Below are 25628 nucleotides of genomic sequence, written 5' to 3'. Positions count from 1 at the left end.
GTGGTCACCCCACATGTCTGTTCTCCCATGAAGCCTCCGCTGTCCTCCTGGATAAAGTTTGGGCCGCGTGCTGTCTGCTGTCCACTATGTGTCCACGTTTTCTTCTTTAGAGGGAGAGCGGATTACAGTTCAGCTGATATTGTGCAGCTGTTTAAGATCCGCCTTTCCTAGTGGTCCGAGTGCAGAGACACACACTTTAGGATTTGGTAAATCTTTGTGGAGTGAAAGAAAGCTAGCCCGATCTCTCATGCACATGAAATCCTACTGTAGTTACTTTAACACTTTTTTATTGGACTTAAAATCATTTCAGTGTATGATTTAAAATTTTTGTTTTGCACAGTTTCTGGGTGACAAATCATTAATTGACAACAGAGGAATATCGCCAAAGGTCTGGATTTAGAAAATTCTGTGACAAACACATGCCCTAAAGGAAGTTAAGGTTGTCATGATGGAGGGCTGGTCCTTGATGCAATTGACTTATTTTAGTGCAAGGGGGTAATTCGGAATTCTCAAAATTCGTTGTTTTATTGGAGTAAGACACTGGCATATGGGAGGTCTAACTCCATGACTGAAACCCGGCAAATCGAAGTACATCTTCCAACCCATAAATAATGCCACACAAATGGGAGCAACCCTGTGTGATGAGACGGCCTCACGGCGCCGTGAGCCCCAGCGTCTTAGAGCCCAGCAGGGACCACATTTCCCAGCCTCTGCTCTGGGTCCAGGATCTCTGGGAACAAACACTGATCTGCTGACATGATGGACCCTTCCTGGCCCGTAGGGGACTTGCTGAGTGATCTGTGGGGTCAGACTTGGTAACGTACATTTTTAAACTTCTTTTTAAATAGTGATACTCACAGGAAGTCACACAAATGTTCTCTGTGCCTGTCACCCAGCCCCCCCGGGGTGCCACTATACTGTCATGCCAGAACCAGGAAGCTGTCCACCCAGCAGCAGCCCTTGTCACTTGTCACCATTTCTTAACGTGATTGCATGAGTGTGTGTGTAGGTCTCTGCAGCCCTCCCCGTGTCCAGCTTCTTGTATCTGGGACCTTAATTTAAAGAACGGGTACTCTGAAAGCTGCCGTTCCCATGTCGGTATACACCGATGCAGTGTTTGAGCAAATGTCTTCACGGTCTCAAAAATGGCACTTCCACTGGTCTTCCCCATGCAAATATTTGTCTTTTGCCCTTAAATAGTGTGATCTGCTTCCCTTGGAGATGCCTGTATGGGAAAGTTGCTATGGAAATGGGACGGTGGGCATTGTATAAACCAGGGTGTGACATTTGGCGGCTGTCTGAGGCCATCGGTATGGGAGTCTTTGGGTGGCCTGCTCTCATTTTTACAAGTTCTGCAGATGAGTGTTTGCTGATCAGGGTCATCAGACTTGGGCAGGAGCTTTACGCCCCCAGGGCAAAGCCCCAAGTGAATCCGTCCCTGGACTTTCTGACTGAATCACAGTCCATTTTTACTTCTTACGTAGAGATAGCCACTCTTTAAAATGAGCTAACACTGCAGGAGATGGTAATGACCCAGGTCAGGTAATTAAAATCAACCCGAACACTACAGCTGTGATGTCATCTGTGGCTACCCCTTGCCAGGGTTGGCGGCCCTGTGTCTGTAAAGCAGCAGAAAGTGGCTGACCTCCAGCCATGGTGACCAATTGGGTGACTGTCCCGAAGGCTCTGGAACGCAGACGGCGCTTTGTGCCCAGTCGGGCGTGAGCAGTGGACACGCGCCTCCCCCACACCTACCTGTTCGCATCTCTATGTATGAGACGGATGGTCATTTCTGCCGTCCTTGGTGAAGCTTGACCCGTGCACAGTCTGCACAATTGTGAAAATTGGGCCTCATAGGTTTCTCACTTCTCATACCATTAAGTAAGCTTTTTCTCAGACACAGTGGAAAAAGACACAGGTTTTTAATTAGTACTAATTTATTGGACTGCTATTTCACGAATATGAAACAGTAATTGACCCTATGGAGTTGGTTCTCTACTTGGTAGAAATAGTAGCTTTTAAAAAAGAAAACAAAGGGTCTCAATATATGGTTTGTTATATCACAAAGCAAACCACATGCTCTGTGAAGATGCTTGTAAGTACCCGGCATATTTCCATATAATGGGAAATTCTAGAATACAGGCATTATCTCTTTTTAATCTAATGGTGCCATATTGTCTGTCGTTAAAAATGTTTTTGTGCTATGATTTGCTTGGAAATATATTTTGTCATTTTTTCTAGAAGTTCCTTATGAGGTTTTCTTCCTGTATCTTGATGTTTTAATTCTTTTCTCTGATTATTAACGATCTAATTATTTCTTTGTCATTCAACTCCCATGCACAGCCACACACACCCACACACAGTACCCGAAGCGTAGAGTAGAGTAAGGAAGAGAATTACCACAAAATCATAAAAGTCATGAGGTAAGGAACAGACATTTTCTAAGCTCAAGCAGAGCAGCCTGAACCAGTGGTGGGAGGACGTTTGGGTTGTATTTAGGGGTAACGTGCCCGAGGAACGTACGGGCTGTTTCTTCCCCCTCTCACCTCCTCTTCCCGTCTTTATCTCCTTCTCTCAGCTTTCTTCCTTGCTTCAGGGCCTGTTTTTGAATCATTCTTCTGTACTGACCCCTAGTGGGTGTTTTCAATTGTCTCTAATTGAAAAGATTACATATTCTTTGGCAGAGTTATTTTGGGGATCAGGGAAGGCGACTGTAAAACTTCCCAGGTTTGACCTTCAGAGAAGAATAATTTTAGAAGAAGATAAAGCAGGGTCGGCCCTATGGGGCCCATTTGCAGAGATGGCTGATGGGAAGCTTCCCTGGTGACCTGCCTTTTCTTAAACAGCAGATCTGTCCTCCCCCCAGTCTGGGCTGAATTTCAGCAGCTAAAACGGGGCTGGGAGTGGAGGCGTGGAGGGGGGGTTGTGCTGCTGCTCAGATGCAGGGCCTCACAGACTTGGCTCTTCTGCAGGAAGCCTGGGCTGCAGTGTGGGAGTGTGAGGGGCCACCAGGCGGCACAGCCGATAGCCAGATGTGGTGGTTCGTCCTGTGAGTGAGGCCATCCAGTCCCTGTGAAGCCATCCGAGGTTTGCGTGCCATGTGACATAAGTGACCCCAGGTGGAACCAGCAAACACACCGCCCAGCTGAGCGCAGGGCAAGTGCAGAACGGTCAGCAAATAATTAAGTTCTCAAGTGTTGGGGAAGTTTATGCAGCAGTAACACACACACACACACACACACACACACACACGAAGAACATTTTGAACATGTAAGTAAATACTTTAAAATTGTGAGGTCTTCTCTCTTGTTGTCATTTTATAAGTGTGGCAGTGAGCCTTTCTTGGGTGACAAACAGTCTGGAAATCTCAGTGGCTTCTAGGACAAGCATGAGTCACTCGCATTGCCTGAAGCTGAGGGTGGGCGGAATCCAGCGGGTGCCCTCCCCTGCTAAGATGGGCTGTGTGCCCCGGGCGCCCTCCCCTGCTAGGACGGGCTGTGCCCACGCGAGGGGCTTCTGATCCAGGGCCCAGGCGGAAGGTCGGCTCCATCCAGGTCCGCCATTTGGGCCAAGCTCCCACCCACGTCTGCTGCCAGTGGCTTGCAGGTTGGCCACGCTGGGACCCCCATTGTGTAGGGAGCTCCTTAGCCACGGCTGTGCTGTTCTTCGGTGTCGGCCCGTGACTGGCAGACACCTGGGCACAAAACCTGGTCCCCTAGTCAAGGTGACTCTGAAGGCCATCCCAGCCCCAGAAAGCCCTTTAGGACCACCTGAGGCCTCAGTGGCAAGTATTATACATTTCAGGGACGCCTTTGCCTACTCTTGCTTTCTGATGCTTCCTTCCAGCTGTTTTTTCAAGAACGTTCCTCAACACACCTTCCTCATCTCAGCTTTGGTTTCTAGGGAACCTAAGTTCAGAAAGGCCCTTGGGGCACAGGCTCTTGGAAGAGGGTGGACCCCCAAGAGGCTTGGCTGAACTGTGCAGTTGCTTTCAAAGCTTTGGCCAGGACTGGTCGGTCATCTATTAGGTTTTTTCATATGTCATTGCCCACAAGTCACAGTAGGGTAAGTGACTGTTGACAGATAAGAATGCAGTCTAGTGTGGCCTTCCTCTTTTATTATTTTGCACACGAAATGCACTTTGAGTCACCTGCATGCAAACTACACTCACCCCAACCACAACTGTCCCCGAAGTCCAGCCATCACTGGCACATCATGGCTCTGCTAGGTCCTGTGTCTCTGATGCTGATATGTTATCAGTAGACTGTACCCCAGGACGGTGGGCAGAGACATACCTCCCACTTGCAGGTTTGGGGTGCAGAAAGAGTATTTGTACACGAGAACGCAGTTGACTTATGTGCGTTAGCTCTTTCCATACTGATTCTGCAGAGAAAGCAGCAGACATTCCCAGCACTCTGAGAGGAGGAATTCTGTAGCTGTCACTCTTACAGCTGGGCTGGGGGGGCCCTGCTGGGCTCACCATCTCTCACCAGTCAGTTGGGCGGCTCTGGCTGACTCAGGGGTTTCCACCTCCGTCCTGGGGTGCAGGCTGGAGGCGAAGCTCCCTGGTAGGAAGTATCTGCATGTATGTTGCAGATGTGCAGCGCGACAAGTGGAAACCTACAGGATCTTGGCTTGAAACTGGAATCTTCTCACTTCTGCAGCATTTTTTGGCCATAACAAACATGGCCAGACTCAAAGCCAGGCTGGGAATTAGCCCCTGCGCCTTTAATGGGCAGAGCTGCACAGTCACATGGCCGAGGGCACAGAGGTGGGAGGGTGAGGTTGGAGGGGAGGGCTAGCCCTGCATCTGCCAGCCCAGCCACTGTGAGGGCCCTCCAGGTTTTCCTTGCCTTTCCAATTAGAAGCAGGAAATGTAAAATGTCACTTTTTTTGCCCATGAATGAGTTAGGACTCTAATTGGTGCCCAAGTGAAGGAGCCATGTCAGGCCCAGTAACACTCAGGCGGGAAACGGGACGGGAGCCCCCAGAGAATGTTCAGTCCCCTGAGGGCTGGCCCGTGTTTGGAAATCCAGTGAACGGCCCAGCCGTCCTGCCTGCTGGTCACTCGGATGCCCCTTCAGCCAGGTAGATGCATGACTTAGTAGTTTGTGACCTTGGGTGACTTCCTCGAGCCTCCTGAGCCTCGGTGTCTCCATCTGGGGTGTGGGACATGGTTCCTGCTGTAGGGTTTCCTGTAACGCACGGTAAGGCCGGGTCCAGGGGCAGCGCCAGGGAAACCCAGACCTCCCTGCCGGCTGATGTCTGGTCGTTTGGTGTCGGGGCCTCATTACTCACCACGTGCACTGTTTTCATAGAACAAGAGCACATGGCACGTGCTCAGAGACCAGAGGGGGGAGGACGGGAAACAGAGGTGCTGTCAGCACAGAGCTGGGACCTTCCTGGATTCTAGGAGGGAGCTCAGCCCAGTCGTGTGGGCGCTGGGAGTGGAAGCACCGCCTGTCCGGTGGGTGAAGCCTGGCCCGGAAAGTTCTGGAACCAGGAGCCATGCCCATGCCTGCTGCCGCTGACAGGGTGTTTGAGGGGATACCTGGCGAGTTGTAAGTCGTGGCAGTGGGAGGTCTTGCTTTGGGCACAGTGGCTCCTGGGATATCATCAGCTTGGAGGTGGCTCTGAGGCCGCGCTCTGTTGTGCATCTAAGGAAGGGGTTTGGCTGAGCTGCAGTTTTCTCTGTGAACAGCTTCTGTCTTTTGCACCCAAACTACAATGCACAGCATCTTAGAATCCACCTTACCCGTGAGGCGGGGAGATGCACAGAATGCCTCCGGTTACTGACCTAAGCGGGAGTGGGGTCCATGCCGGAAGCGACGCGTGTCTCACTCCTGACCGGCCCTCGCTTTGGAGGGAAGTTGACGTAACTGTGCGTGGGCGCCACTGCCTGACCGCAGGCGGACACTCGTCTCTCCCTCTAGGATTTCACCTCCGGGACCGAAATGGCGTTGGCTTTTCAGGACGTCTCCCAGTTTCCCTGTTCAGCTTGACCAGTGTCTCCTATCTGCCCACTCTTCTGGTCCTGGAAGCTTTGCTGGGCTCCTTTCTGTCTCTCTCCCTTGTATGAATCCTTGTGTCCCCTCTTTCTCTCTTCATCATAAACAGGAACACAGAAACTAATGACCAGTGGCACGTTCCCTCACCCCACATGATACTGGAACCCTCGTAATGGTTCTCTTCACTTCTGCCCAAATCACACCCGTCGTTTCTGAGGCTCCACCTAACGCCTCTGCCTGTCGCCAGCCCTGGTTACATTTGTCCCCAGATCTAAGTGGATTCACCTCGTCCTTTGCTTTCTGACCGTCAGAGGCTGTGAGACTCCCCTCCACCTCCCTGTGGAGCACGGCGCTTCCCACCCCAGGATGATGGCAGCTTGGTTAGGTGACTGGCTCTGGTCCCTTGAACCCCCATCTGCTTCCGGTGGTGGAAGCCCATGTTGAGATGGAGTTTCCATGGGCCTGGGACCCGAGTCACTGCCTCGAGAAGGACCCCGTGTTGCCCTGCAGTGGACATCAGATGTGAACATGAGACAGTTCGTTGTCACCAGCCAGGGGCTTTCCCAGTTGCCGGTCGGGGCAGCATAACCTGACTTCTGCTGACCAGCACCCCCCTTCCCCCCAGGTGCTCAGGATGCAAGCTGACCTCGTCAGCGTCCTGGCAGAGCTGCTCGTCCGCCAATGCTCGCGTCTCCCCAGGAGAAAGCAACACCAGCATCAGGTCAATTGCTCAAACCCCGAACCTGGGGATTCTTGACTTCTTCCTCTTTTGAATCCCATATTACATTAGCAGCAAACTGTCTTTCCTGCATCGGAAATATCTGCAGAAACTGCTGGTTCTGTCCAGCTTAGTCCCGTCTCCCACTAAACCACCGTCATCATTTTCCTCTGTTAGTACAGAAGCGTCCGATCTGGCTTCTCCTGCGTCTGCTACCCATTCTGGACAACTGATTGGATTCCCACACTGCAGCCAGTGTCTTCCATATGAAACCCTGTTTAAATCCTTACAAAACTTAGTGAGTTTCACTTGACCTCCGGGTAGAGTGTAGCTTGGTGGACACAGCTCAGCAGGCCTCCGTGATCCCACCCCACTGCCCTCTTGGGACGTGTCTGGGGAACGGCTGCGTGTCCTCTGATTCCAGCCGTGCTCGGTGCTCTGCTTCTTGAGCCGGCCTTTGCGGAAGCAGTGACTCCTGGCTGCAGCACGTGTGCCCACCGGGCACCCCCCCCCCGCACACACACACACTCACCGGCACCCACGGCCTGGCTCACTCAACTCACAAGCTTCAGATTCAGTGACACTTCCTGAGCAGATGACGATTCTCGCTCTACCCTGTCCCTCTCATCATCCTCATTTAATGTCTGTTTTCCAGACTGAGTAGTACGAGGACCGGGAATTGTCCTCCTTGGCCACCCCCGAGCCTGGCAGATGGGGCCTCTCAGGGATGCTGAGCCAGCTGGAGCAAACACGCGCACGACCTGCAAACCTCTCCTGATCGTCCCGTGTTTGAACTGCGTGGCCCTCTGTGTAGTTCCGAGTTTTAGGCCCCTCGTAAGGGGGGTTATTTGTGCTTAGAGCTCTGCTGGCCACTCCCTTTAATCCTTGAAGGGAGCCCAGGGGCTCGGTTCTCAGGTGCTGCCTGTCTGGCCGCGGCACAGTTATTCCTAGATGAGAACACATGTCCACACCTGGAGCTGAGCGCGTCTGTGATGGCGCTTGCTGTACCGCACGGCCTCCTCCGCGCCTGCGTCCCAAGGAGCTGGGACGTGTCCGAGTGCTGCCACCTGTGCGGGCACATCGCCTCCTCGGGGCATCCGTGCCGTTTGACGACGGGCAGTCACCTGGAGCTCACCTTAAACCGTTGACATCACTAAAACTGATGTCATTTCTGTGACTCGGGATGTATTTGTCCGTTGATCCTTTGTGGAATTAATGTGAGTTGCTCACTCTGCTGGGGAAGGTAGTACGTCTGTGTGAATCACTGAATTGTAGTTGAATTTGACCATGAAGATACTGGTTATTTATTGCGGGGTGATACCGCCCCAAATTAGTGCTTTACCACATTTGTTCTATTGTTTGCGAGTCTAAATGGATGGGTTGGGAATCAGAACCGGGCACTTCGGGGACAGCCCGTCTTTGGTCCACGTGGTGCCGGCTGGGGTGGCTGTCTGGGCTGGAGGCGCCAAGTGCTGTCACTCCAAAGTCTGCTGCCCCTTGGGGGGACCGGCACGGTGGGGCCAGTGGGGTTGTCCTCTGTCACCTGTCCTCGCTCAGTAATCCAGGCTTGCTTCCCTTCCTCTCACACTGCAGGAGGTGAAAGGGGAAGCTTCGGGCCTCCTGGGCTCCAAGCTGGGACTGGCAGAGCGTCACCTCTGCTGGGTCAGCCTGTCACGGGGGTGGGGGGACTGTCACAGGGCTGGGGAAGCAGCGACCATGCCGTAACGGGGGAGAGGAGCGAGGTGGGCAGCAGTGAGAGGAATTGGCTGCCATGGTTACCAGCAGTCGTCCACTCTAAGGGAACTGCCTACACAGTTTCTAAATATTCTTCTAGAAGTTTCCAAGATACCCTTAATTGGCATGGGGAGTGCAAAGTCTAATCTTTTAAATCCGACGTCTTGTGATTTATTGAAATTTAACCTGATTTGTAAACCTGAAGTAATTTCTGAAACTCTGCACGACTTACCCTCCTGCTTTTCTCCCCATCGCCACATTTATTTTTAGTATTGCTGGAGTTATCTGATTTCCGTGATGAGGACAGTGCTCAGGAATTGATCTTGATGAGTGAATTACGATGAGCAGTGTCACCTGCAAAGATGCCTTTGAACATCCTACGCTTGTTTTACATGCGTTGTGATGGCATTTGGTTGGTTTTAAAATTGTTGTACGAAAGCCTGAGAAGGCATACCCCATCCTCAGGGAGGCCGGCCAGTCCGCTAGCAACTCTCCCCTGTGCTGCTGCCCTGACTCTGTTCGTAAAAACAAATGTGCTGATCAGTGTCATGAATAATTAAGTGAAAGGAGTTGTGGGATTTGGGCTGTTTTCTCTCCTTTGTAGTTTGCCAAAGCCACAGCTCAGTAGCTAGGGGGACCGAGTCTGGGTTACTGCCTATTCACAAAAAAACAGAGTCTGCCTGAGGAAATTCCTCCTGCAGGGTGTTTGCTTAGGGTGCAGAGACTTTCACCCTGTGGATCAAATCATGGGCCGAGGTTTCTCTCCGATGAAATGCTTGTTCCACCGATGATGATAAGCACTCCCTGAAAATCACCGTTGTGATCGGCGGGTTTCTGGTTCGAGACCAAACCTAGAGAACCTTGTATACACCCAGCATGGAGGACAGACCTGGCCATCACCTCTGCACTGCAGGGACGGTGCCCTAGAATCCCGTGTGTCAATCACGCCCTCCTCCCAGTGCAGGTAGGAGGAGGTGAGGGATCTGAATTCCAGGCCCACTGATGGGCGGGATGGGTCCCAAGCCTTTTGCTGTCCTGCAGGCCGTGTGGCAAATGCTGGAACTTTGCCTCTTTAGCAGTCGTGTCCCGATGACCAAAGAGCCCCATTTCCACCTGGAGAGACGCTGGTGCCAAGCCCCCAGCACTGGCCTTTCACGTCCATGGATTTGTGAAGGCGCAGGTATCTGACCACCTTGACCATGCACTGTGGGCTATTCTGTGCACATCGCTCACTGCTCTCGGCCACGGCAGCGCTGTGGATGGGTAACTGCGGTACCCGGTGCGGAAGGAGGCCTGGGGCAGTGCAGTGCGCACTGGCAAACAGCCCTGCGGCCAGCATGCCACCAGCACCCGGGACCTGACCAGACGGGAGGCCCACAGACAGCCTGGTGGCGGTCACCCCGCATCTCAGCTCACCCCGTCTTGCCCTGGGCACGGAGCTCCAAGCACAAAACAGGCCCGATGGCCTGTCAGCTCTTCTCTTCCAAGTCCCCTCGGTCTTTTGTCCGTTCTGTGTCCTCCATGCCCAGTGCCATCTGTCCTCCAGCTCTGGGGAGCGGACTGGAGTCACTCTGTTTCAGGTCCCTCCACTGTCCTGTGGTGAGAGGTGGGGGCAGGTGTATAGCCGGCCCTCAGTGCCCGGAGGTTCTGCGTCCTGGGCTGCAGTCAGCCTCCGATGGGACGCACTGGGAGAAGGACGTGAGGCTGTCCCTGAGCTGTGCCGTGTCGTTAGGTCCCAATGGCTGCTGTGTTTACACTGAACGTGGTCGGACTTTTCTTGTCATGACCCCGGAAGTGAGGTAGTATAACCACTATTCCTGTAGCATTTAGGGTGGGCTGGGTGCTGTGGGTAACCCAGAGGTGATTCACAGAACACGGGAGGGTGTGCGTGGCTAATACGCAAATACTCATCATTCCGTCTAAGGCATTGAGCTGCCCGGGATCGTGGTACGTGGGGGGTCGGGAGCGTCCCCCGCAGCACTGAAGACGACGGTGTTTGGTGTTTGTGTTCCGTACGGATTTTACGCGTCTGTGAGATGCCGCTCACTGTCAAGGTGGGTGTCCTCTGTGCAGCAGCTCACATTCCACTGAGAACCCCCCGCGCAGGAGCAGGGCTGCGTGAGGTTGGCACAATGTCCCCCTCTCCTCCACGCGCGGTGTTGCCCCCCCACCACGCGCGGCGTTGCCCCCCCACCACGCGCGGCGTCGCCCTCCTAACTATGCACATGCATAGTCTTGGAATGTGAAACCGAGTGTCAGTGTCCTCACGTGCAAGTCGTCTCGCCATGGTTGCGTGGACCTGACATTGACACTGGGCCTGGCATAGGTGCCCGTCACTGGGTGTTGTCAACACGCGGCACAGACAGGAGAGGTGTTTTCTCAGCACTGAGGAGACGTGGCCGTCCTCAGAGGACGTGGGCTTCACAACACCCTCGGGGCCCGGGCTCCTGTGCCAGCTCCTTGGAAGTTTGAGTCACCCGTCACTGCCTTCCTGTCCCCCTGTCGTTCTCCATGCTCGTTACCGAGTGGCCTTCTTCATGCCAGACTCAGTATGGAACGAGGAGCTGGTGTTTCCATTCTTTCAGCCACTGACACGTGTTGAAATTTCAGAGAGATGCTTGGGGAGAACGGAGGTACAGCTCCAAAGCTAATGGATTATGTGTGTCAAACCACAACACATCGTTAATGAGCCGCAAGGCATCAGGACGCCTTGTTGTAAGTCGTTCTAAAGTGAAAACAAATGTGCCAAGCTGTAAACTCAGCCCATTCGCTGGTCAGAATTTGTGTGACAGCTTCTAAAAACAAAACAAAAACAAAAACAAAAACCCCTCAATATGTGGGACTATCAAGTCCGTTTTTGTAGCTATTTACAGGTAGGAAGCTAAGTGTGCTTCAAAGCAGTATGTGTGCCTCATACTAGCCCCCCAATAGCTGCTGGCTCTATGAAGTAATTAGGTGATAATTGTCGATTTCGTAAATGGCACGTATTTTTCTGAAAAATTATGGAACAAGACATTCCTTAGCATTTGTGATTCCTGAGACATGTAAGCCAGAGTTTTGGTTAAGTTCTTTAAAAACTAAGTTTATCAGGAACACCAGAGGTGACTGCAGTTAGATGGGGACCACAGTCATTTGCTGTGAAGGAAATTCCTGTTAAGAGGCTTCACCCAGAACGTAAGCCACAGGGACGCCCACAGCCTGGGGCCGGGGGCTTAGACTGTGTCTGTGCCCCTTTAATTTCTTAAAGTAAGAACCACTGGACACACTATATCGATCTTAGTGTTTTTCGTTTTTGCCAAGCAGTGTTTTGGGGTGGATGTGTCTTTTTCCCAATTCCCAGTTCCAGTGTGCGACCCCTCTCAGTATGTGTCAGGCAGGGTGTCAGGTGGGGTCTCTGGTCCCGCTCCCCACCTAAGAACACAGTATATGGGGAGGCCAAAAAGGAACATCCACGGAGCCATAGATAGGGGGGGTCACACCACTATATTCTTGCTGGAAGCTGGGTTGGAGACACAGGAAGCAGGAGCCACATTGTCTGCAACCCACCGTCCACTTCTCTGCAATCTGCAACCCACACTCCACTGTGCTAACTGCAGTCTGCACTTGCTAGCTCAGCCTCCATCTTCTTGCTAGCACCCATTTCTCTGCTAGCGTAGCCACAGCAGTTATATTAGTGGCCAATGGCTCACTGGTTACAGCTGATGGTCATCCAATAACAGTTGATGGCCATTTACTACCTGAGCCAGCACCTTTCCATGTGAGGGCGAGAGCCTGGAAACTGTGCTCCTGGCTCTGTCCCCACAGTATGTGTCATCACACCTTTTCCTGTTTTGTGGGAAGTACTTGGGCGGATTCATGGGTCACATGACAGAGTCACTCACATGATCACAAACAAGCCAGCACAGCCCGGGACATAATGACAGGGAGGCCACCTCACCGTATAATTGGTCCCCTCTCTGCAGAGGTTTGGCTGTGGCCACCGGCAGGAAGGATGGCGCTGCCAGTGCATGCACAGCCTTGTATGCATGGCGCTTGAGTCCAGGAGAAATAAGGCAGTGGCTCACGAAACACCAGCCATTTTCCTGCATTTTAAATGGTTGCTGAGGTGATCGTGTGACTATCTGGATAGAATTGCTATGAAGGTGGGGCCGAAGCTGCTGCCAGTTACCTGAGAGTCAGGTTGTTGACAGACCCCGTCCGGGTGTTCCATCGGTGGTGTGAGTTCCAGGCACGTGGGCGTCTCTCGGTGACGTCTGAACGTTACACATTAAGTCTTTCTTTGAGTTGCATCCTTATACGTTAAGGCCTTGCGAGTGGTTCTTTGTAGGCACAGCTGACGAGAAATCGGTTTTTCTCTCACAGACCCTTCTCGTTTGAAAGCCAGATGGGAACTATATTACATGACATGTGTCGCTAAAGATCCTGGTGTTCCCCAGGTCACATGTCCCCAGCTGTTTTCCAAAGTCTGCACTAGGAGGGCGGGGGACAGTTCTGGAGCCACGGCCCTGAGCGCCGCACAGGCGCGGCCTCTGCTGTCACCTGCGAGGGCCCTTCCTTCCCCGGGGCCACCTGCACTCTGCCTGCCTGCTTCTCAAGTCTGAGTCTGCGCCTGGCACTTACACTCGCACCCCAGTGAGCTCACACGTGTCCTGTGGTGACTTAGCACCTGTGACACAGTTGTACATGTTGATTTTTTGCACAGGAATATCGCCCCTTCCTGTATTAGAAAGTACACTTGCTTTTGGCTGCAAATGTCAGACACCCAACCCAAGCTGGCTGGACCCTGCGTCCTCATTACCCCTGGATGCTGCAAAGTGCAAGACGGCGGTTACTGGGCAGTGGTGTGGGGACTTCAGCGGTGGCCACCGGCCAGCCACACCCGCGTCTCCCTCTCCTCCTCTCGCTGCTCGTGTATCAGGCAGGCCAAGTCCTGGCCTTAACAGAGCCATTGCTGATTTCTTGCTCGTGCCGACGTGAGTGACAGGTGTGCTCTCGTTGTAGTCAAGGGCCCAGGGGGACAGACACAAGTGTGATGTGGCCTCCGCTCTCACAGTGACATGGAAAGGGGACATGGGCGGTTGTGCAGTCGTCCAGCTTCTGTCCAGAGGGGCCTAAGTCACTTCTGCTCGTACCTCATTCTCCAAGGCGGGAGCCGTCCTCCTCGGTGCCTGAACGGGAGTGAAAGCGATGACATCGGTGAACAAATGAGCCTTGATCTTGAACTCAGTTGCGTTTCCATTGTGTCCTCTTGTCTGCCTGCCCTGTCTCAGCACCCGCCCCTGGTTTAATGCCCCACTCTTTAGGTTTCCATGCTGCTGGCTTCCTCCGGGGAGAAAGAGATCATTTGCTAATGGATGCCAGGTTCAGAAATGGATTCCTTGTGACAAGGCCTGGGCCACGTGCCTATCCTTGCACCTCTGAGGGACAGAAGTGAGACGTGTCCCTCCAGAGGTGCGGAGGAGGTGGCCTGGAGGGCAGCTGTCACCATCACTGTAAAGCCGGCAGAAGGCCAGCAGGGGGCGCCTGTGCGCCCGCCCCGTGGAGCCGTCCTTGGGAGGGTGCCTGGCACCGCCTCGTGTGTCCTGGGCAGTAGCTTTACTCACATGTTCACCGGGTACGATCGCGCAGTCGTTAGGTGGCCTGTCCACAGGGATCACTGCAGCGCTCACAGTGCCTTGTGGGTGTGGAGGCACAGAGTCCCGCAGACGCCCCACGGAGCAGGGACTGTCATTAATCGGTGTGGTCGGATGGGGGACGTGAGGTGACCCCCTCAGAGCCGCACAGCCTGAACGGGGTTTGGACCCCGCCAGACACTTGATGCAGAGAGGGCTTGATGCCGGCAGATCATGTGGGAATGGTTCCGGCAGTCAGGTCCGGTGTGCGCAGGTCCTGGCTTTCTCCCTCCACGCTCCCGTTTTATTAATGATTTCTATGTGTTTTTTTGATGAAATACGCATTGCATGACTGGTTGGAAACCTCCTCTGTCCGTGTAGAGGAACAAACATCTTGGTCCATAGTTTGCTCAGATCTGGAGTCCACGGAGGGTCAGTGCCGGCTGCACACCCCACTTTACTGGCTGTGGTTCCTGTGCCAGCCAAGAGAAGGGCATTGTGCTTTTCTATGTAGTTGAAGGCATCAAGCAGCTTGTCACGACTTCCACCGTCTTTGAGGAAATGGAGTCTGAATGCCAAGACTGTAATTTTATCATTATCCCAGTGGGTCTGTGTTCGACTTGATACGTTGTAATTTTAACAAGGAAGGTACCAGTGAGAGCTTCCCACGGCCTCTCTGTGGAAGGCAGACAGAAATAGAATGCAGCCCCCCGTTGTTCTGTAGCTGTGACAGCTGAGAAAACCCTAAGTGACCGGGAATAGGCCCCCTTTTAATCTGTGTGCATGCGACGTGAAAGTTACATTTTTTAGTTTTGTTTATTGAAAACAGGAAAATCGTTAGTTCTGAAGAGAGCCATTTAGTATTTCAAGGTGATAGATATAAAGGTTTTGCGCAATGAAGACTTTTAATTTTATAATGTGCCTCAAAATGCGCTTACATCTAATATACTTCCTACTTAACAATCAAGTTGGCATGTAATTTCTTTGGTATGTCCTGCAAAAGGCCAGTATTATCTCATAAGAGGTTCTGGGTCATACACCGATACAAAATGTAACTCGGTGTATTACTATGAAGTGTGGTCAGTTATTTATAGTGTTTTACTTGTCTAAAACTTGATTTCAAAGCTATGAAAGCTAATGCAATTTCAGCCACAAATGTCAGCAAATGAGTTATTCTGTCGTCTGCAAGGACTCAGTGCCCACAGTTTCACAGAAAATCCGTAGAGTTTAGATGCACGTACAGTTATTCTTTACCATGTAAAATAATAGGAATTAGATGCTCCACCTTCTCTTTCACTCTTACATAAACACAGTTCAGGATTAACAACTTAATTTGACCCCCCGCCCCTCCCCCAGTCCTCGAGCTGGCTTCCTCTGCCAGGTCCTCACCTGTGGGTGTGGCTGCTCACCTGTCCCGAATCCCCAATCTTGTGCCTCCCTGTGCCTGGATGCACTCAGAATGTCACCAAAGCCAGAAGCATGGCTTCCCACTCCCCGCCTACCAGAGGAAGTAATTGTACCAGGAAAAGGGACAGGCGGCAAGGGCCTTCTGGCTCCCTCTGGACTCAGATGCCATGTGTTGCCAATGTGATGCCTGATGCAGGAACTATCTGGCGGTCGGGGGGGCCACTGGCCAACTTGCTGAGGCCCTGGGGGTGAAAAAGTGGAAAGAACAGTTTGACTCACAGGCTCTGCCCCTCTCCCCTCCCCCACCTCAGTGCTTCTGTGAGCCTCAGTTTCCCCAGCTGTCCACTGGGGGTGCTACTTGTATGCATTTGATGGGCACAGTGAGGTCGGATGCTGTCGTTCGCGGAGAGTGCAGTGTAAGCTCAGCACTGGGGTTCGTACAGCGGGTGGGCCGTGTTCCTGTGTGTCATCTCTCGTGGGTGTCCCCAGCTGTAGGAAAGGTAAAACAGATGTAGAAAGTAGGAACGGGGAAGGTGCACGTTACGTGTAATTGTAATTCATCCTAGAGACGTGTTTGCTGTAGGCTTTCACAACATTACTGTTCAGCTCAGTGTTGCTGTGCGTTCCCTCATCACCTGTGACTCACCTGTGCTGTGATGACGCAGAGCGTTTATGTGGGTGACAGCTGGGCACTGTTACCTGCTTAGAAAGGAGAGGTACTGTGGTAAAGATGTCACAGATGTGGGGATAAGAACCAGTGCTTGCAAGGCTGCAATTAATCGTGTCTTCTTGGACTGTAAGAAAAGGACACATGTGACAAGTAAGCAGGAAAAATGGAGCAATTCAGTGCTTCCAGTGTATAATCTTCTCTAACATTTTTCCCATTAAAAAATTGAAATCTAATTAATCTACCGCTAAATGCGCAGATCTTATGTGTTTGGTTTGGTGCATTTTGACGGTTGCTGACATCCGGCAGCTACAAACGGGCACCCCAGGTGACACAGAGCACCCTGGCCCCCACCTCTGCAGCCCCGGCTTTCCCAGACATCACACAACTGGGGACGTCACGTGTGTGTGCTCAGGGGGTGGCCTGTTCTGCTCAGCACCATGCTTCAGACTCAGGTGAGGTTGAGTGTACCCGAAAGTCTTGCTAAAGGCCAAGCAGCGTTCCCTGGGGCGCCGACACATGCTGAGTGTGCATTTTCCTGCTGACAGACGGACGTGAGGTTTGTTTTCCACTCTTGAGCTATTAGGGTTTTACTGGAGTTTTCTTAGATTCTGTGTCTGTCTGTCTGGCATCTGGGAATCACAGGGCCAAACCAGTGGCCAGAGTTGTTCACAGCTCCCTGGGATCAGACCCCACACATTGACCCACATGTCCTATCCACCTCACACACCCTGTCCTGAAACCCAGAACCAGGAACCGGGCAGCGGGGCACCCCACCTCTGTGCCCCGGAGCCCCCTGGTCCCCCAGAACAGCCAGTCCCGCCCAGCGCCCTCGACCCAGTGGGTGCCTCCCCACGTGGCCCTCACGCAGTGCCAGGCCCTCCTCGTGGGCAAATAAGTCATCAGTCCTTCAGTGGCATTACCTCCCTGTGTTGTCACGCAGGCAGCGCCCACACGTTCTGCGCCATCTCATTCCTACCAGCGATGTTTGGGGGTTCCCGTCACAGCCGTCCTGAGGACATCTGTAACATTTTAGCCCTTCTAGTACATGAGGAAGTGTACTGTACTGCGGTTCTAATTTGCATGACTAATGTTGTTGAGTATCTTTTCATATGCTAATTTGTCACTTTTACGTCTTCTGGGAAGTGTTTGTTCAAGTCTATTGCCCATTTTTATAGGGCTTTTTATCTTTTCATCATTTACCTCGATATTCACATACAAGTGTACTGCTAATTTTTTCCTAGACTGTTAATTTTCTTAATGATTAATTTTCTTAAACCTATTAATTCTCTTAATGATGCTACTTATGATAAAAAAGTGTTAATTTTGAAGAAATCCAGTTTATCATTTTTTGAAATTGCTGAGGTTCTATGTGTCCCGTGCATGGTCATGACATTATTCTCAGGCCTGTGCTTCTGGACGCTTCATTTGTAGTTTGCTTCTCACATTAGATCAACGATCCGTGTCAAATATGTGTTTATGGACGCAATACATACAGATTGAGGATTCTTGAAAAGACAGATGACCACTTTTGCAGTAACATTTATTACACCCGCCCCCCCCATTAAACAGCCTCGATGCCTTGGTTTAAAAACAAACAAAAACCAACCTAATATTGAGGGTCTGTTTCTGAACTCTGTCCTCTTGCCTTCATCCATCAGTGCAAAACCAGCACCGCATTGTAGGTTGACATCCATCGGCACAGTCTTTTAAATTTGTTGTTCTTTAAATTAGTTTTGGCTTTTCTAGGTCCTTTGCATGTAAATTTCAGAATCAGCTCTATTTCTTCCAAAGGGCCTGTTGGGACAATATTGAATCTGCCAGTCAGTGCACATCGCTTCTCTCTTCCCTAGGTCATCTTTAATTTATCTCAGCAATGTCTGTGCTTTCCCATGTCGGGTGTGGCAAGGGTTAGATTTCTCCCTGGGTATTTGATGTTTTTAGATACTATTGTAAGAATGATTTTTTGTTTTGCATGTTTTCATTGTTATATTTAGAAATACAATTGATTTATAGTAAATTGATCTTGTATGCTGCAACACTGCGAGTTCACATTACAGTCCAAGTGGTTTTCTTTTTTCCTTTGTAAGTTTTATGGGGTTTTCTTATATCCAATCATATGAGGTGTGATCAAAAAAGACGGTGAATGTTAAAATTTTAAAAAGTACTATAGTAAAAGACACATTGCCATTAATCCCCCTCATAATGATCCCCCTCACTTCAAACACACTTATCCCATTGTTCTTGCCACTTTCTGAAGCAGTTCTGGAAGTTCTCTTTCGTGAGTGTCTTTAGTTGCCCTGTCATGGCTGCCTCGATGTCCTGAATTATTTTGACTTTGGGGAAAAGCCAGAAGTCGCACGTTGCCAGGTACAATGAATAAGGTGGATGAGGACACACTGTAATGTTTTTATTTGACAGAAATAGCCATATGCCAGAAGCGATGTGTGACACGGAACGTTGTCATGATGGAGGATGATTTACAGCACACTTTAAAACACACCTTCTCTCAACCGTAGCTCACACCCGACTGATTGCACCAAACAAGTTGAAACTTGTCACACACTGTTACTAAGGTTCGATGTGCCTCTTCCAGTATTGAACATCCCTGCCTTTCTCTTGAGTGGCACTCAGCAGCAGCGTCCGCCGTGTTTGGTGATCACACCTCGTATGGTCTGAAAAGTGAGCTTCACATTTTTCCGTCCTGCCTTTTATTTCCCCAGCGACCTTACTACAAGGTCCAGGGTCCCCTGTACAGGGTGCGAGGGCATCTGTCTTCTTCCTGATGGGGACGGGCATACTTCCCACCATCAGCAATGATGGTAGCTGTAGGTTTGCTGGTTATCCTGTCATCATATTTAGATGGTACCTTTCTGTCCCTCCATTGCTGTGAATTCTATCATGAAGGTGATGACTTTTGTCCTGTGCATTTTCTTTACTGACAATGATTATGTTTTTTTGCTTTTATATTGTTAATGTGGCATATTACACTGATTTAAATGTTAAACCAACATTATATTCTGATGTATTACCCTTTTTATATTGCTTTGTTTGACTTGCTAATATTTTAAAGATTTTTTGCATTTTTAGGATTTTAAGGAATGTTTTTTTCCATGAGAAAATATTGCTCTGCCTTTTTCTTGTAATATTTGTCAGATTTCTTAGTGTCAAGATTATACTGGTCTCATAAAGTGAGTTAGGAGGTGTTTCTTCTTTTTCTATATTCTGAAAGAGGTGGTGTGGATTAGATTTATTTTCCTGATGTTGGAATTCACCCATGAAGTCATGTGGCCTGAAGCTTTTTTTAATGGAAAGGGTTTTGATTGCAAGTTTAATTTCATTAATAGATATGGGGTTACTTTGATATTCCACTTTACCTTTCATTACCTGTAGTTTGTGTTTTTGAAGGAATTTGTCCTTTTTATAAAATTTACCAAATTTATTGTCATAGAGCTTTTACAATATCTTCCCTTATGATTTTTAATTGTCTGTAGGATCCATTGTGATGACGCCTTTTTCATTTGTGAAGTTGGATTTTATTTTTCTCTTTTTTTTCCTGTGCATTATTGCTAGTGATTTATCAATTTTATTAATGTACAATATTTTACTTTGTTGGTTTTCCTTGTTGTTTGCCCTTTAAATTTTTCATATATTTTTGCTCTTACTTTTTTTTGGTTACATTTATTTTGAGCTTCCTTTGCTCTTTTGCCTTCTTAATGTGGGATCTCATATCATTAATTTCAAACGATTCTTCTTTACTATTGAGTTAAAACTATAAATGACTCAGAACTGCCTTTTCTGCAATGCATGATTTTATATTGCTTTCATTATTATTCATTTAAAACAGTTTTCTATTTTATACTTTATTTCTTCTTTAATCCATGGGCTATTTAGAAGTGTATATATTTTTTCTAATATTTTTGGATTTACCAATTTGCCCATTATTTCTAATGTAATATTTTTGTTGTTAGAAAGGCTATTTGCTTCAATTCCTTGATGATTTGACAAGTCAGTTCGTAGGGCAGCATGTGGCCTGCTTTTGTGGGAGCCCAGGTACAGGTGACCACACCTGTCTGTTGTACTGTTCTCTGTGTCCTGTGAAGCCGCTGAGGTCCAATGTGCTGATTCTGGTTTTCAGATTTTCTGTCTTTACTCATATTTGGGGGGTGAAGGAGGGATCTACTTGTCCTACCCATAACATAAGGTTTAAGACCTTAAACTTTCCTGTGGGTTTTCTGTTTCTTTCTTGGGATCGGTCAGTGTGTGCTTCCTGTATTTTGAAACCTGTGCCTCAATCAGGGCTGTTATCTCTTCCTAATGATGCAACCCTTTTATCACTATGGAATGCCCTTTTATTTTTAATAACATTGTTTGTCCTAAGATCTACTTTGTCTGATATTGGTATGTAACACTAGCTTTCTTGCACTTAAAGTTTGATGATTCATTTTTAAACTATTTACGTTCAACCTGCCTCCTGTAAAGTGTATTTCTTGTGAAGAACATATAATTGCTTTTTTATTCAGTCCGATGGTCTCTGCCTCTTAACTGAAGGGAATAGTCCATTTACATTTATTGTGATTATTGATAAGGTTAGGTACAAGTGTCATATATTGATTGGTACATGAGTTCACTCTTGACTCCTGTTGAGGAAGGGAACAAATTCACAGGGTTTTAATTTTCATTTATTTATTTTTTCAGTTTTGTTGGGGTATGATTGGCAGAGGTAGGATTTTTAAATTAAAGCTTTAAAATATTTTGCAACTTGTGATTAAAACCCTGTGAATTTGGCCCTTTCCCAAAGTCCTTTCCAGACACATGGAAAATGTATTAAGTCATGGGACACTTTCTGTCACCCTAGTCTTTCTAGAACATGCCACTTTAGCCAACTACAAATTGTTAATAGTTCCTCATTTCTTGATGCAATGCTCTGATGGTTATGTGCCTGTGACTCAATTTGCAGAATGATTTACACAGAAGAGAGGTTTTCCCGTCACACTGCCTGGGCGAACAGCCCTGCCCCCTAACTCTAGGTGGCCTGGCAGAACTCACATCAGGCTGCACTGCTGAGAGTCTCCTCAGGCTGTGCTATTTGTAATTTCTTACACTGATTTCCAACAATGGAGAACCTTACACTAGGGTGTCTGGTAATAAGTTGATGGATTTAATTTTATCTGTGTGAACTTTACTGTAGCAATTTCACAGTTTCAACATTTTCCCCCCCCATTTTATAACCAGGGTTTGGTTAAACAGTTGTTCAATATCCACCCTCTGTTGATAAGTTGCTGAACAAAATATTGAATTTTAAGTATACCATCATTTAAGCTTTCTTTAATAGGGACTAAATAAATAACATTAACTTTACCTTACAAGGAAGTTAATATTTTGGGTATTTTCTTTGCAAATTGGTAAGGATTCATCTGATATTTATTGTAATGAAAATACAGAACATGTCAAATAAAAACGAGGTCTGCCAACTAAGTTCATGAACTTGCCCCCGTGCACTGAAATGGGCAGCACTGTACAAACAGCTCGGGAAGTTTTCATGACCTTGGTCCATCAGTGTCTCACAGCTGTGTTCATGTTGACGTGTGGTGGTGTCTTGCTGAGTGGTGTGCATTATTGTTGTGTGTGTTTGTGTGCTGTCGCGAGAATGTCTGAGCTTGAATTAGAGCCACGAACAAACATTACATTTCTTGTGAAACTTGGCAAGAGTGGAGTGAGATCAGGGACATGTTAGTCCAAGTTTATGGGGATAAAGCCATGAAAAAAAACAGCAGTGTACAAATGGATGAAACATTTTTCTGAGGGGAGAGAACACGTCACTGATGAAGAGAGGTCAGGGCGGCCAGTGATGAGCAGAACTGACGAAAACATTGCAGAAATTCATCCAATTGTGCCTCAAAATCATTGGCTGACTATGAGAAGCGTAGCAGACCAAGTAAACCTCGATAGAGAAACAGTTAGGAAAATCTTAACTGAAAATCTTGTCATGAGAAAGGTGTGTGCAAAAATGGTCCTGAAGGAGCTCTTGCATCACGACAATGCACCAGCTCGCACGGCACTGTCTGTGAGGGAGTTTTTAGCCAGTAAACAAATGACTGTATTGGAACACCCTCCCTACTCACCTGATCTGGCCCCCAGTGACTTCTTTTTTAACCGGAAGATAAAGGAAATATTGAAAGGAAGACATTTTGATGACATTCAGGACATCAAGGGTAACACAATGACAGCTCTGATGGCCATTCCAGAAAACGAGTTCCAAAACTGCTTTGAAGGGTGGACTAGGCACTGGTGTCGGTGCACAGCTTCCCAAGGGGAGTACAGTGGTACGTCGGTTTCGAACATCTCCGTTGACAAACATTTCAGTTTACGAACATTGTAAATTTTATGGATCTATGGTATAATCAGATAGTAAAATTCATGCTAAATTTGCAGTTTTAGGAGTTGATTTTAAAGATCTGGAATGGATTAATCCATTTTGCACTACTTTCTATGGGGAAAATGCGCCTTGGTTTTCAAATGTTTCAGAACTCGAACTGTCTTCCAGAATGGATTACGTTCGAAAACCGAGGTACCCCTGTACTTTGAAGGTGACCATAGTGATTGATATTCAGCAATAAGGTTTGGTAGCACTTTTTCCAGAATGAGTTCGTGAATTTAATTGTCAGATCTCATATTTTTTCCAAAAATTTCAAATGAAACTTCCATAAGTTAGACATTCAGTTGTGCATTCAAACAAAGTGCATGGAATGCCTGCCTGTGCCAGGCACACTTCAAGTTTCTGCAAGATGCATATATATCGGAAACATAATTAATATTAAAATATCTAATCATAGATTTCTGTCAGGAGCATTCATCATTGGTTCAGGATAAAACTTTTGGCTACAATGAGTGCCAGCATGTGACCCAAGTCTGCCACTTTTGCCAGTATTACAATGATTATTTTTTGAAATAGCCAACCCTGTTTCATTTTAAAGAAAGGTGGTCAGTGGCAAGCGCTTTCTTTTGGTTGAGTGAGAACATTTGCACGCTGCTGGGAAGGCGTGATCGTGAATAATTTAGAATATCTCAAGATCTGTGCAGTTGTAAAAATGAAATATGCCTTGGTTAAGTGAGAGAGCTGTGCTGCTTGGGTTTCAGGTCGTTTCAGTGACACACATGTACGATAATTCGTTTCCCCCCCGCTCCTGAAAATGTGTCATCGAATAAGAAACGCTGTGACCCACACACACTTCATTGCGGTCGCTCGGGAAGTCTGAGCAGTTAGAAATCCCAACTTGTGAAAGCAGCTGCTGACGCCACTTGGATTAGTGACTCGTTGTGGTGAAGTGTCCTTGTTTGCATGGTGGCACGTGGAAGTGCCTGCCACTCGTTGGATACTAGTGCACACTCACCCGCAGCAGCCCTGCCTGGTGGCCCTGAGGGACTCTGCACCTGTAGCACCTGGCCGGTCCTGGGGAGGTCTGTCCTCTGTTCTCGTTCCTGAATGCAGTAGGGACACTGTAAACTCGGGGGCCATGGCCGTGGGGCTCTCGGGCAGTGAGAAGCTCTGTCGGCTCAATCAGGGCCACCGCCTGGAAGGTGAAGTGTGTTCCCTACGGCTCGACAGCAATGGGTGACTCGTCTGAGAAGGGAGGAGCTTGAGCTGAAAAGTGGGAGTTTGAGCCCAGAAAATAAACAGTGTATGTTCCAGGAGGGAAGTAGGAGTTAAAGCTTTATTTGAATTTGTGGTTTTAAAAACATGCACTTGTTAAAAAAAGTTTGTAGTGATACTTTTTCTTTTCTCAATAGGAAAACAAGATGTCGAAGCCTCAGGGTATGTGTTTTTTTCCTTTGTCTTTCCCTTAGTGTAAGTTCAAAATGATAATGTGAGAAACTAACTTTTCTAAAGAATATATATAATTTAAAGGCATTTTAATAGAATAATGTACGATCACTGATTTTTATCTCAGCCATAAAAAAGAACTTCTTCTGTGGTTTACATATGAATGATTAATGCAATTTCAATTGTTATCGATTTATGACAATGCTTCCTCCTGGCTTCTGGCTAGATTAAGAATTCTATTTTTCTATACTCAAGAAATGGTGTGCAGTCTGGTCTGGTTTTGGGAATGACTTTCTCTTGTTCCATTTTAAGTGGACATTATGTATGATATTGAATTTTCAGTCTTTTTTAAATGGAAAGGAAGCGGCTGTGGAGGTTAGCTGCCTACTCATTTGTTTTATTGATGAGGACATTGGAAGTTTATCTGAAACAGATCAGCGAACGCGTATGTCTTCATGCATACGTAGGACAGGATAATTTCTGAAGATACAGATTGGTGTGATTTCCCTACTATGTTCCTTTGCTCTCTCTCCCTGGAAAACCTGAGACTCAGCCCTGGCGGGAAGACGGGACGTGGGCCAGGAGGGGAGCGCCGTGATGAGGGATGAGAGGGACGCCCAGGTCTGGGGCGTGGGGCCCGGGCTGGTGGCCAACACAGCCCAGGCGCTAGAATCTTGCGGGGGCCTGGGAGGGGCAGCAGTGTGTGTGGTGGGCCCAGGGCACTGGCGCTGGATTCCGGGATGGCCGACCGAGGCACGGTCACCTCCCCAGCGTGGCCCTGGGAAGCCGAGGTTCTAGATTCCTGGGGACCCTGTGTGCTGGGCAGTGGGTCTCTGCACAGCCCTTCAGCACACTGAGAACCCCCAGAAGTTCTCCCAGGGTCCAGACAAGGCCACCAAACAGCGAAGGAGATTGAGGGGGGAAAGCCAGGGATTGAGACATCCCCCCAAAGTCAAGGGACCACAGATGACCTAGCTGTACGTTTGAAGAGTGTGTGTGCGTGCGTGTGTGTGCATGTTTGTGGTGTGTGCATGTGTGTGTATATATGTGGGGGGCGGTGATGGTGTGTGTGTGTGTGTGTATGTACGTGTGTGTGTGGTGGGGAGAGAGTGAGGGCTGCCCTGGATCCTGACTGAAGATCTCAGTGGAACCCCTTCTGTGTGGTGCACAGAAAGCACTTCTGAGAAAAGCCAGTTCCCTTTGCATCACCTTGAGCACGTGGCTCCTGGGCAGCGCGTCTCCTTTCTCTCTTGCTCCGTGACAGTGGTGCCTGGAGCTGAGCTGGACCCTTCAGGAGACACCTGGCAGGGGCTGTAACTTACGCCATTTCCAGGCGTCACCCACAGTGGGTGCGAGGTTAACCCAGTTTACTGTCATCTGTCTCTGCTTGGTGCCAGTGGGGTGATGGAAACGGCGGTGCCACTGGGGAAGGAGAAAGGTCGCCGGGAACAAGAACGGGACGTGCACAGGCAGGCGGTAACTGAGTGCGAACACGAATGGCTGCTGCCATCACACTGAGCATAAACCAGGAGGTTTAGCCGGGAGAGTTCAGCGTTTCCAAGCGTTCTAAGCAGCTTGTTTTCTTGAGCTTTAAATCACATACCATTTCGTTCACCACTTTAGACTGCAGTTCAGTGGGCTTTGGCATATCCACAGG

At 48.9% G+C, this 25628-nt stretch overlaps 1 protein-coding gene across 2 annotated transcripts in view; it reads left to right on the top strand.

Moving 5' to 3' along the window:
* The window catches only part of CNTN3 (contactin 3), a 186260-nt gene that overhangs the window by 4912 nt on the left and 155720 nt on the right, over positions 1–25628 (top strand). The window contains exon 2 of one of the 2 annotated variants that reach the window (XM_074312197.1): positions 23938–23962. The exons of the other annotated variant lie outside the window; for it this stretch is intronic. The gene's annotated coding sequence lies outside the window, so the exon portion shown is untranslated. The remainder of the gene's footprint in view (positions 1–23937; positions 23963–25628) is intronic. 2 annotated transcript variants of the gene reach the window in all.

This window comes from Rhinolophus sinicus, linkage group LG10 (assembly GCF_036562045.2).
Source record: "Rhinolophus sinicus isolate RSC01 linkage group LG10, ASM3656204v1, whole genome shotgun sequence".
Classification (NCBI taxonomy): Eukaryota; Metazoa; Chordata; class Mammalia; order Chiroptera; family Rhinolophidae; genus Rhinolophus; species Rhinolophus sinicus.
The sequence above is the reverse complement of the archived record's forward strand: the minus strand, read 5'-3'. Positions and strand labels throughout refer to the sequence as shown.